The sequence below is a fragment of the Cynocephalus volans genome, chromosome 4, assembly GCF_027409185.1.
Source record: "Cynocephalus volans isolate mCynVol1 chromosome 4, mCynVol1.pri, whole genome shotgun sequence".
NCBI lineage: Eukaryota > Metazoa > Chordata > Mammalia > Dermoptera > Cynocephalidae > Cynocephalus > Cynocephalus volans.
Genome location: NC_084463.1, coordinates 149,037,266 through 149,050,246, shown reverse-complemented (window position 1 = coordinate 149,050,246; position 12,981 = coordinate 149,037,266).

Genomic DNA, 12,981 nt, shown 5'->3' with positions numbered 1-12,981 from the left:
CTGTATCCTAAATTCATGAGAAAGCAATCTGGCTAATACCACAAATGTCTGGAATCAAAGAGTGGTTTTTAAATTGTAGTATTCATTACTGTATCAGCAGAACAGCTTTCTAAAGCTGCATTATGCATTTTGTCTTAAGATTATTTCTGTTCCTTATGTTAATGTCTGTGCATTTTCAGTTCAGGCTTTGGATGGCAGATGATAAATTGTTTAGTTAAAGACACTATCTGAATTTTTTTTAGGTGGGATATGGTTGATAATACAAACAGATTCTAGTTCTTGATTGTGGGAAAGATACTTTAATTTGGTTTTGAAAACCATACTAATTCAAGATATAAACATATTTTTATGATTTTCCTCACTATTGCACAGTTATCATGTGCGTTTTCACAATTCTTCATAGAATAGGTAAAGCTTATTTTGACTTCATGGTGTTGAAGATATGGGTAAAGAAATATGCCATTTTGCATAAAGCATTGTGTTCTGTAAAAGTTATATTCAACTTAAATGCACTACTTGTAGACTTAAAAATGATGTGTTGTATTATAAATAAAATTTTGTTTTTCTATTTTATGTAAAAAACCAGTTTTTTTCTCAGTTTTCAGCCATCTTCCAACATCACAAACCAGATAAATGATAGGATTACTTTCATTGTAATATGGTCCCTCATGTATGCATTTATTTTACTTTTCTAATTGAAAAACATATTTTAGAACTTTTATTATTTAAAAACTTTATTAAGTAATATTCATGCATATCCAATAATATGTGCAATTTATTTAGAAAATTTGTAGCTTTTTATCTAGAGTACTGTCAGCATCATTGAAACCATCTGTGTGTATCTCCCTGATGCCATTACTTTGTTTCTCCCCAGAGGTAATTCCAACGTTAAACTTCTTGTTAAATGTAGTTAAAAACAGTTTAGCTATGTAGGTATTCATCCTTAAAATATATTGTTTAGATTTTCTTATTCCTTACCTTACCTTTCTTAAAATTACATAGTGTATAGTTGTCTTAATTTTACTTTTATTCACAATGGTAACTTTCTAAGATTTAAGCATGTTGCTGCATGTCACTTCTGCTGTACATTAATCTGTATGTGAATATGCCACGGTTTAGCTGTCCATTCAATCAGTGGCCATTTGGCTTGTTTCCAGTCCATTCAATCAGTGGCCATTTGGCTTGTTTCCAGTGTTTTTTATTGGACATAGTGCTGCTCTAAACATCCTGAAAGAAATTCTTTTGTGTTAAGCCGGGGGTTGTTTAACATGTTCTCCTTCACAGATGGTTGCATTTTTCACCTCATGGTGTGTTGTGACACTCCTAACAGCAGTGTATAACAGTTCCATTACTCTACATTCTTACCAACATATGATACTGTGAGATGTTTGTTATTTTTGCTATTGTAACAGATATGAGTGTGATTTCATGATTGTTTTAATTTGCAATCTTTATTGCTATATAGTTGAGTATACACTCATGTTTATTGGACATTCATTTTTTCCAATATTCTGTAAAATAGGTGTCTGTGTCTTGCCAATTTTTCTACTGGTTGATTTTCATCATTATTATTTTGTTGGAGTTCTTTAGAAATCCTGTGCACTAATTCTTTACTGTTTATATGTATTGCAAAGTCCTTTTTCAGTTTGTAGTTTTTCTTTCTTACACTGCTATTATTTCATTTGATAAATATCAACTTCATTTTTAAAATTTTATTTTTAAATTTTAAATCCTTCTTATTAATTTATTTTTTAATTGACAAACATTATATATTTTTATCATGTGTTATATATTGTTTTGAAGTATATATACATTGTGGAATGGTTAAATTGAGCTAATTAATATATATATTATCTCACACATTTTTTGGGTAATGATACTTAAAATTTACTCTCTGAGGAACTTTCAAGTTAATACATTGGTATTATCTATATTCACCATATATACAATAGATCTCTTGAGCTTATTCCTCCAGATTAACTGAAAATTTTTATCCTTTGACCAACATCTCCCCAACACCCCTTTCCCACAGGTTCTGGTAACCACTGTTGTACTCTCTACTGCTACGAGTTCAACTTTTTTAGATTTGTGAATAAGTTCCAGTGGTTTTGAGTTTCTGTGTCTGACTTATTTAACTTAATGTGATGCCCTTCAGGTTCATGCATATTTTCACAAGTGACAGGACTTCCTTTTTTTATGCCTGAATAGTATTCCACTGTGCATATATGCCACATTTTCTTTGTTCATTCATCTGCTGATGGACACTTAAGTTGATTCCATATCTTGACTATTGTGAATAATATTGAAATGAACATAAGAGTTCAGATATATCTTCAACACACTGATTTCATTTCTTTTGGGTATATATTTAATAGTGGGATTGCTGGATCACACGGTAGTTCTATTTAAAAAAAAATTAAGGGACCTCCATATAGTTTTCTATAATGGCTGCACACATCAACAGTGTGCAAGAGTTCCCTTTTCTCCACATCCTCAACAACACTTGGTATCTTTTTCTTTTTTGATAATAGCCATTCTGACAGCTGTGAGGTGATATCACCTCACACGATATCCTACTGTGATAAGATATCTTATTGTGCCTTTGCATTTCTCTGACGATCAGTAATTTTGAGCATTTTTCATATACCTGTTGGCCATTTGTATGTCTTCTTTAGAAAAATGTCTATTCATATCTTTTGCCCATTTTTTGATTGGGTTATTTGTTTTCTTACTATTGAGTTGTTTGAGTTCTTTATTTATTTTTGATATTAACCCCTTATGAGATATACAGTTTGTAGATATTTTTTCACATTCTCTATGTTGCATCTTCACTCTTGCTTATTTTCTTGGCAGTCCAGAAGGTTTTTTAGTTTGATGCAATCCTATTTATCTATTTTTGATTTTTGTTACCTGTGCTTTTGGGTTCATATCCCAAAATTATTGCCTAGACCAATGTCATGAAGCTTTTCTCCTATGTTTTCTTCTAATAGTTTTACAGTTTCAGGTATTACATTTCAGTCTTGCACTTTTGGCATTTTTGCCAATAATCCATTGACTGTATGAATGGATTGCTTTGTGGGCTTTTTACTCTGTTCCATTGGCCTATGTGTCTGTTTTTTTTTTTTTTTTGCCAGTATCATGCTGTTTTGATTATTATAGCTTTTTAGTATGTTTTAAGAATAGGAACATCTCAATGAGATAGTCAAGTTTCTCAGTTTTTAATATGTTTATGGTTAGCACTTCTATATTTTACTTAAGAAATTGTAAATATTTTCTTCTAGTTAACATATATTTTCACATTTAAGGTTTTGAATATACATAAATTCATGTATATTTGTGGGAAGTTTTAGAAAAAGAGATAATTTGTTTGTATGTGTGCATCTGTGTATATGGATAAAAAATTAAATCTACTTCTGAAATGGTTTCCTGTTGCTCTAAAGCCAATTTTTCAACACATTTACCAAAAAATGCAACCTTCTTCCCTAACTTGACATGCCATGTTTACTACATTTAATGTTCAAATACTTATGTATCTATTTCTAAACTCTCTCTTTTGATTAAGTGATCATTTCTAAAATACCCCCTTATTTTAGTTTTTGTAAGTAGACTTTGATATCTGATATAAAGCCTATAACTCAATACTTTCATTAAATCAACATTTTCCAAGATTAGTATTAGAATAATTTCAGAAGATTTCAGAACACTATTAGGATTTTGACTAGCGATGTATTAAATGTGTAATTAATTTGCAAAAGAACTGACATCTTAATCACATTGATGTATTCTATCAGGAAACATGAAAATTCTCTCTATTTAGGTCTTTGAGATCTTGGTAATTCTTTTTTTGTTTTCATCATATAAGATTTTTACATTTTTGTTTGCATTTATATTTTGTAATTGGGTTATATTAATGAAAGATATTCTTTTCACATTATATTTATAAATAATTGGGGCCAGTATTCAAGAAAGTTAATCTTCAATTCAATCACTGTACTGAACTCTCTTGTAAAATACAACAGATTTTTCAGTTAACTCTTTTGGATATGCTAGATAAAAATATATATCATCTTAAACAAGGACTTTCCTTTTCAATATTTTCTTTCCAATATTTTATTTCATATCTCTCCTTATTATGTTGTTGTATTACTTGATATAACAAAACATGGATAATAAATGAATAGAGAAAACCTTGACTTATTCTTAGCTTCAGTGGGTATGCCTGTGGCATTTCCCTATATAAACATGTTCATTAACAATTGTCTTACCCACCTGTATATCAGTGTCTCAACAAAAACAGACACCACCCTTCAAAGGAACAACTGAAAACTATTTATGAAGTTTGTAGGGTTATTAAACAAACTGCTGAAGTACCCAGAACTTGCAACAGTGGGGTCATGACTATCTCTGGATCTGAAGCGGCAAGAGGAGGAGATTTTTTTCGTGTGCTATGGTATTAGCTGTAGCTGATAATGAAGGGATCGCTTTATGGGAGCTATAGTTTGATTAGAGAGACACAGCCATTTCCAAATCATGGTCCTTGGGAGAAAATGCCAGGGGAATAAATATCTTGATGTCTTTTCTTTTCACTCTCTGATCTCCTGTTATATCCTCCTATTGGCCTGTCCTAAGCAACAGCTAAAGGACAGATTTGCTTGATGGATGCTCTGTAGGGTCAGCTTCCTAGAGTCCAGAATAAAATGGAAAGATTAGCATTAGATCTTTACAAGTAAATGCATTATATCTATAATCATCTATCATTTGTTCCTACCATTCACTTTTGGCTTTTCCCCAACACAGGGAACACACGAAGTCCCTTCACCTTCCAGATTATCAATTGATCTCAACTTATACATACCTCCACCTCAAGTCTAAGTTGAAATATAAACCACCAACACTCTTACGGGAAGTATCAGGGGGAAAAAAGGGAAAGGACTAAGGAAACATATATATAAATATAAATATATATATATGAAAAACACCTATTTCAGGCCAAGTGTAAAAGCTTGTCACGTGACCCAAATTAATAATCATAACTTCCTCTTAAAACATCCATTTTATATTCCTTCCACTTTCTTTTATTTTCTTTTTCTTTTTTTACAGTGCAAAGGTCTTGGTCTCTTATTTTATATTTTTTTCACCCATTATGCCATGAATTCATATGGAATAGGTTCCAACAGCTCAGGCTCTTTGCTATTAGTTCTCACAAAGTGTCCTTCTCTGCGGGGAGCAGGCTGGCACTTCAGTTGAACTCAGGTTCCTTTCTCTTTTGCTTCCTTCTTTTTCCTTGACACATTTCAGGAAGCTCTCTCAGCTCTTAGAGTGCTTATATGCTCAATATGCACGTTAATTCTCTAGGCAAGAATCTTGCCCTTGTTTACAATGCCAACAGCATGCTGGTAGCATTGTATACTCTTTCAGTATGTAGACTCTTTCAGTTACCAGGGTAACATTTGTGGGGCATTCCTTTTTGAACAGTACCCATTCCCTTGATGTTTACAATAATATTACCTTTCTTGTAGATTCGAATGTATGTGGCCAAAGCAACAATTCCATGTTTTCTAAAAGGCTTAAAGAAAATGTACCAGGCACCTCTCCTTTTCCCCTTTGTCTTCATTGTAGTGAATTACTGGAAGAGGGTGGTTCCAGCTGCAAGGAAGCATATTGCTTTTACTTTCTGCTAGTTCCTCAAAAGTTTGGAGTATTTTACCAAGTTGGGTTATATAAACTTTCATTACCATAGAATTCAAATTTATAGTGGTTCTGTTTTGTTAGTTTGCCTTAATTTCTCGTTGTCGTTGTGAGGAAAGTGGAGTTGGTTTGGTCGGGCCCTCCAGCCTCGCATCTGGCTGGGTATGATTCAGCACATCCATTGTAAACAAGTTACGTAAGAGCAGGGTTAGTGCCCATGTGTGCCCGTGTACCCCTATGGCTCGTTGCCACTATTGTGTACTTTGGTATGGAAGGCAGCAGCTCTGAACCGCTGGTCAGCAGAACTCGTGTCTGAAGAATAAAGCATGTCCACTTTGCAGGTGGCTACTCGTTTTTTTTTTTCGCTTACCTGACTCAGGACCTGCACAGGACAGAGCAGAATGGTCTGTGATCCAGCCCAACAGTCCTCTACTGGATATAGGGGTAAGAGGAGGATTCAGACATAGTTTTTTTTTTTTGTTTTTTTTTTTTGTCATTTTTTCGTGACTGGCACTCAGCCAGTGAGTGCACTGGTCAGTCCCATATAGGATCCGAACCCGCGGCGGGAGCGTCGCCGCGCTGCCAGCGCAGCACTCTACCAAGTGCGCCACGGGCTCGGCCCGATTCAGACATAGTTTACCATGCCTTCCTTTGTGTGCTGTAACCCAATTCCCCTGTGTTAATTAGGATCATTTACTCAGCTCAGGGCAGTGATCTTTCTTCCTGTTTCATCAGCGTAGGGAGCCAAATGTAATTATGGGACAGCTTCCATTTAAAATATAAAAGAACAATGACTGTGTTCATTGGTAGAAATGTTCATTCTTTGGGCACTAGGGCTTTTAAGCATTCTAAACTTCCAAGGGCATGAATAAAAAATACCCCAACTGGCTTAATTTGTGTATTCTGTGTAATAGTGACAGGGGCCACTCTGACCTCTGCATTAGGTTCACAGACTTGTTGACTCTGACTACAGGAGAGATGATCTTGATTTAGGTACAGCTCATGGCTTAAGACTATATTACATCCTGTAGGGTGGGAGACCAGTGTTGTTCCGCGTTGTCTCTTGTCTCCCAGGTAGCACTGTGACCTTTTAGCAGCCATCGTTTTATCATGTCAGATGCTTCTGGATAATGGGGAAAGTTATGAGATCAGTGGAGTTTTGACCACGAGACATTGCTTTAGTGCAATATAGGGTTCTTGGTTAGAGGCAATGTTGGGTTGGATTTCATGGTAAGGAACAAAAGGGATTTTATGAATTCATGTACAGTAGTGCTATAAACAGAATATGTCTATTCCTTTGAACAAATCATTGCCTTTTTCTCTGTTTGATTGGGTCTAACATAATAAGTCTGATATCAGATATCTGACTGGTCCCTGGTGACTGGTGCTTAATTGGGTTGTCTGCAAAGGCCTTCACTGATATTAGGTTATCATTATGTGGCCGAAGTTGCCAGAGCAGCCTTGGTGAGAACAAATCTATGTTACTGAGCCCAATATTCAACTGTTAATAGAGCAAGTTTGTACATGGATCCAATTAATAAACACTGAAGACTTGGATGAACTTGAAAGATGGGTCATCTTGTCAACTTGATTATCAGAGAAGTCTTTTCATTAATGTCTGGTGGGTACATATGTGGAACATCAGTAACTTCATGGATAGTGCCTGCTGTGAGAAGTGTATTCACTGACTTATCTTCCCTACCTTTTTGTCATGAAACTTTAAATCTTCCTTTTTTCAAGTTTCTGACCATCTGGCCAAGCCATAAATGAGGTATATCTATATCTCAGGCCATCTCTTCTTTGAAAAATTCACATCCAGCTGTAACTCCTGAAATAATGTCCACTGGGGCTATTTCCTTCACTTCTCCCTTCTAAGACTACCGTTGTGGGACTGTGATGTAATAATGTTCTGCTGGAAGCCAGCATACCATGTAAACTCATCCAAAGAAGTCATGTTTTCACCTTTATAGAAATCTGTTAATTCCCTTAGATTACTCCTCATGAGGCCCTAGGCATAAATGAGAGGAAGGTATGAAACAAAAGGAGCAGTTAATATGAGAATTTGAGCCCGATGTTCCAATTACTTCCATGTTCTGTACCTGCATGTGCATAGACTTATGTAAAACATTTCTATTCAAAAAGTGGAACTCAGTTCTTGATATAGATTGAATTGTGTCTCCCAAGTTTCATGTATTAGAAACTTCATCCCCACTGTGACTGTAAAGAGGGTGGGAAATCCTATTACAATAATTGAAGGTGAGGTTTTGAAGAGGTGATTAGATTGTGAGGACCATGCCATAGTGAATGGATTAATAATGGTTGTCACAGGCGTGATTCTGTGGGCTGTAAAAGGTGAGCATTTTGGAGTCTTTATCTCTCTGCTCTGCCATTCTGCCATATGAGAACTCTGCACCATTGTTGCCACCAGTAAAGCCTTTACCAGATGTGTTCCCTCTGGATTTCCAGCCTCCAAAACTGTAAGCAATAAATTTTGTTTTCTTACAAATTACCCATTTCCAAGTATTTTGTTCTAGCCACAGAAATGGATGAATACTCTCTCTCTCTCTCTCCCTCTCTCTCTCTCTCTATATATAATACCTTTTTTACAATGGATATTTTGGTTCTCATAGTCTCTTAGAATTCAATGGTTGAACTTAGATTTTATCAAGTCCTCTTAGCAAGTCTTGGATTGGTTTGCCAAAGAGAGATTATTTGTCAATAGAAGAGTATATGGGGTCATTAAACATTCTAGGGATCTGCACTGTGAATCTCCTACTGGGGCTTGCCAGATGTCCATATTATACCACTTTCTGCCACAAAAATATCCCAGCACAATCCTGCATGGTTATAAGACCCACTTGTCAGGAAAGAATATAGTATACCCAGGAACTTCTGTAGAGTCTTCTCTTACTTTGAGTTCACTCAAAAGTGACCACTTTATAGGTAATCCAATAAACAGTGGCACATGTCCAAATACATTATATGTTGATTCCAAAATATAAGAGATCAAGAGAAGCAGTTCCAAATGGTGAAGTAAGAGCCTCTGAAAATTCATTTTTTCATAAAAGCAGTGAGAACACTGGCAGAAACTGTCAAAACCAAATATTTGCAGATCTGTTCAAATTAACCAAAGGCTATCAACAATCCAAAGACTGTTTATTTAAGAAAAAAGAGCTGAATTTTATTAACAAAAGTGAGTTTTGTGGCATTTTAACTGTATTATCTAACACCGTCACCTGCATCACAGTAGTCTAGCAAATATAGTAGCCATAGAAACCAGCAGTCTGACATCCACTAGAGGTGGCAGAACGGGTTTGGAGGTTCCCCAAATTCTCCATCTCAGAGAATTGTCATTATTTGGCCCACCTTTCATTCTATAACCCCTACCAACAGAGACTGTCTTTATTTAATGTGAATCAGAGCTCATTCAGGGAGATCCTTTTCCATGGGGCATTTAAAAAAAAAATCAGCAGCAATTGTTTAATATTACACCTGCCTGAGATAAGAATACAGAAGACAAATATGAAGCTGCACAAAAATCTTAAAAGGAAAATCTGTGGAATAAGGTACCCATAAAGGGAATTGGAAAGCTCCAACATGTCTCTGGGGATCAAGAAAGCCATGTACGTGTCCAGGCTTCTGTGATTACACAGAAATAACCTAAGAAGGCTCCTACTTTTTACTCCTGACTATCCTCTAGGTTCTTCACAGTGAGAAAAAGGAGGAGGTAGAAGTATAAATTGTTTGCTGGAAGTTTGAAAGCATGCCTCAACAAACACACAAAAGCCCTAAAAAAGACTGGGAAACTTATTGGGTCCAGGCAGTTAAGGAAATTCTTATCCAAAAATTAGCTGATGACTGAGCTAGCTGAGCAAAGACTCCAGGAGCACGCATTACAAATGATGCAGACTAGAAAAATTAGTTCAGGAAAGTCAATAAAAGAACAAGTAACAACAATGAAAAACAGGATCTACAACCAGTCTTGGGTGGTGGTGGTAGGTTGAATATAATTCCCAGCATTACCACATCATATTATTTAAATTTCTGTTCTTTATCAAAATGTAAGAGACATGTCAAGAAGCAAGACAGTATGGCCCATACATGGGAAAAAATAAGTCAGTACAAATGGTGTCCCAGACATTGGACATACTAGATAAATACTTTAAATTAGTTATTTTAAACATATTCAAAGAACTAAAGGTAACCATGGGTAGAAGAGCTAAAGGAAAGGACTATAGAATAATGACTCAAACAGCAAACAGTAGATGATTTATAGTAATGAAATGATACAAATTATAAAAAAGAGCAAAAAATACAGAGGAGAAAGTACAATATATGAAATAAAAAAAATTCACTAAGGGGCCCAATAGCAGATTTGAGCAAGTATAAAGAAGAATCAAATGAAAGAAAGAATGAGAGAGAGAGAGAGAGAGAGAGAGAGAGAGAGAGAGAGAGAGAGAGAGAGAGAGAGAGAGAGAGAAAGAAAGAAAGAAAGAAAGAGAATAATCACAGTAATATGTTGAACTTTCAAAAGGAGAGAACAGAACTGAGGTTACCAGAGGTGGGAAAGGGTGAGGGGGAGGAGAGGTTAGCAAGAAACTGGTAAAGGGCCACAAAAAATGGTTACATTGTATAATGTTGAATATACTGTGTCATGAGCAAATGGAGGTTACAAGCAACCAAGGTCAAACACGTTTGTGTCTTTCCACAATGTTAGACTTTTATTAATGCAAGGATCATTAATATCAGCCACGGGCTACTATAGAGTTCCCCTAGGGGGCAATTCCGTTGGTCATAACCTGTTCCCTCGGTAGTCGGAGCTGCAAGCACACAGGCTCAAGCTATGCAGCACTGAATTCACTTATTATTCGAAGTACTAATAGCAATACAATTAAGTGAGGGTATCGAGGCAGATAGAATGCAACAGTCTGAGTTAACAAACTCGTCAATGCACAGAGAGGTCGGTGAGTTTGGTCGGACGTCTAGTCTCCTGGGAAAGGTTGACGTCTTTCTTGCAAGGAAGTCTCAGTTCAAGAGCCTTTCTGGCAGTGTCTTCTGCAGCAGATGGCAACCTGAGACTGTTGAGAGCAAAACTAGCTCTCGGCCAGACCATCTACATTCAGTTGACAAAGGCTTGGGCTTTTGTTTGTTTGTTTGAATATCTATTTTCATTTTTTCTTTTGACAGTTTTTTACTGAGAGATAAATGATTATATATATTTGTGGGGTACAGAATAGAATATCAATACATGTGTACAACATGAGGTGATCAAACCAGGATAATTAGTATACTCATGTTTATGAAATGTAATCAATCTTTGTGACTCTTAACTAGTCTCTCACCAACCTCTCTCTTCCTCTCCCTTTCCCACCACTAATAACCACAGTTCTGTTCTCTCCTTCTTTATTGAAAGTTAATGTATTATTGTGATTTTTTCCTTTCTCTCCTCTCCTTCTCTCCTTCTCTCTTTCTCTCTCCCTACCTTCCTTCCTTTCTTTTAGCTCCCACTTATGAGTGAGGAAATGTGGTATTTTTCTTTCTGTGCCTGGCCTATTTCACTTAACATAGTTTTCTCTAAGTTCATCCATGTTGCTGCAAAGGTCAGAATTTCACTCCTTTTAATGGCACAGTAGTATTTTATTGAGTATGTATACCACATTTTCTTTTTCCTGTCATCTATCAGTGGACATTTAGGATGACTCCAAGTCTTGGCTATTGTAAATAGAGCTGCAATAAACACGGAAGTGCAGATATTCCTTCAACATGATGATTTCCATTCCTTTGGGTATATACCCAGATGTGGGATCGCTGGATTGTAAGGTAGATCTATCTGTAGTTGTATGAGAAACCTCTATACTGTTTTCCATAGTGGCTGTACTAATTCAAAGACCCACCAACAGTGTAGAAATGTTCCCCTTTCTCTGTATCCTTGTCAGCATTTGTTCTCAGTCTTTTTGATTTTAGCCAGTGAAATGATATCTCAATGTGGTTTTGATTTGCATTTTCCTGATTATTAGTGATGTTGAGCATTTTTTCATGCACCTGTTGGCCATTTGTATTTCTTCCTTTGAAAAATGTCTATTCAGCTCCTTTGCCTGTTTTTAATTGGTTTTTTTTTATTGTGTGCTTGTTTGAGTTCCTTGTATATTCTCTTTATTAATCCCTTGCCAGTTGCATAGTTTGCAAATATTTTCTCTCATTTTGTGCGTTATCTTTTCACTCTCGATTGTTTCCTTTGCTGTGCAGAAGCTTTTTAGTTTGATATAATCCCAGTTATTTATTTTTTCTTTTGTTGCTGTGCTTTTGGGGTCTTATTCATAAAGTCTTTGCCCAGTTCTACTTCCTGAAGTGTTTCCCCTATGTTTTCCTTCAGTAGTTTTATAGTTTCAGGTCTTATATTTAAGTCTTTGATCCATTTGGAGTTGATTTTGGTATATGGTGAGAGGTACGGGTCTAGTTTCATTCTTCCACATATGGATATCCCGTTTTCCCAGCACCATTTATTGAAGAGGCAGTCTTTTTCCCAAGGTATGTTCCTGTTGCCTTTGTCAAAGATCAATAGTATGTAAGTACCTGGGTTGATTTCTGTGTTCTCTGTTCTGTTCCATTGGCCCATATGTCTATTTTTATGCCAGTACCATGCTTTTTTGATTACTATAGCTGTGTAATGTAATTTGAAGTCAGGGAGTGTTGTGCCTCTGGCTCTTTTTTTTTTTTTTTTTTTGCTCAGAATGCTTGTCTATTTGGGGTCTTTTGTTATTCCATATGAATGTTAGAATTGTTTTTTTTCTATTTCTGTGAAGAATATCATTGGTATTTTGATGGGATTTGCATTGAATCTGTAGATTGCTTTGGGTAGTATGGATATTTTCACAATGTTAACTATTCCAATCCAAAAGCATGGCATGTTTTACCATCTTTCTGTGTCCTCTTTAATTTCTTTTGGTAGTGATTTGTAGTTCTCATTGTAGTGATCATTTACCTCCTTGATTAAATTGATTCCTAGATATTTTATTTTTCTGGTGACTATTGTAATTGAGCTTACTTTCTTGACTTCTCTTTCTGTTAGTTCATTATTGGAGAATACAAACAACTGATTTTAGGATGTTGATTTCACATCCTGCAACATTACTGAAATTATTAATTAGCTCTAAGAATATTTTGGTAGAGTCTTCAGGTTTTTCTATATATAGGATCATGTCCTTTGCAGAAATGGGCAGTTTGGTTTCATCTTTTCCAGTCTGGATGCCCTTTATTTCTTCCTCTTGCCTGATTGCTCTGGCTAGTACTTCC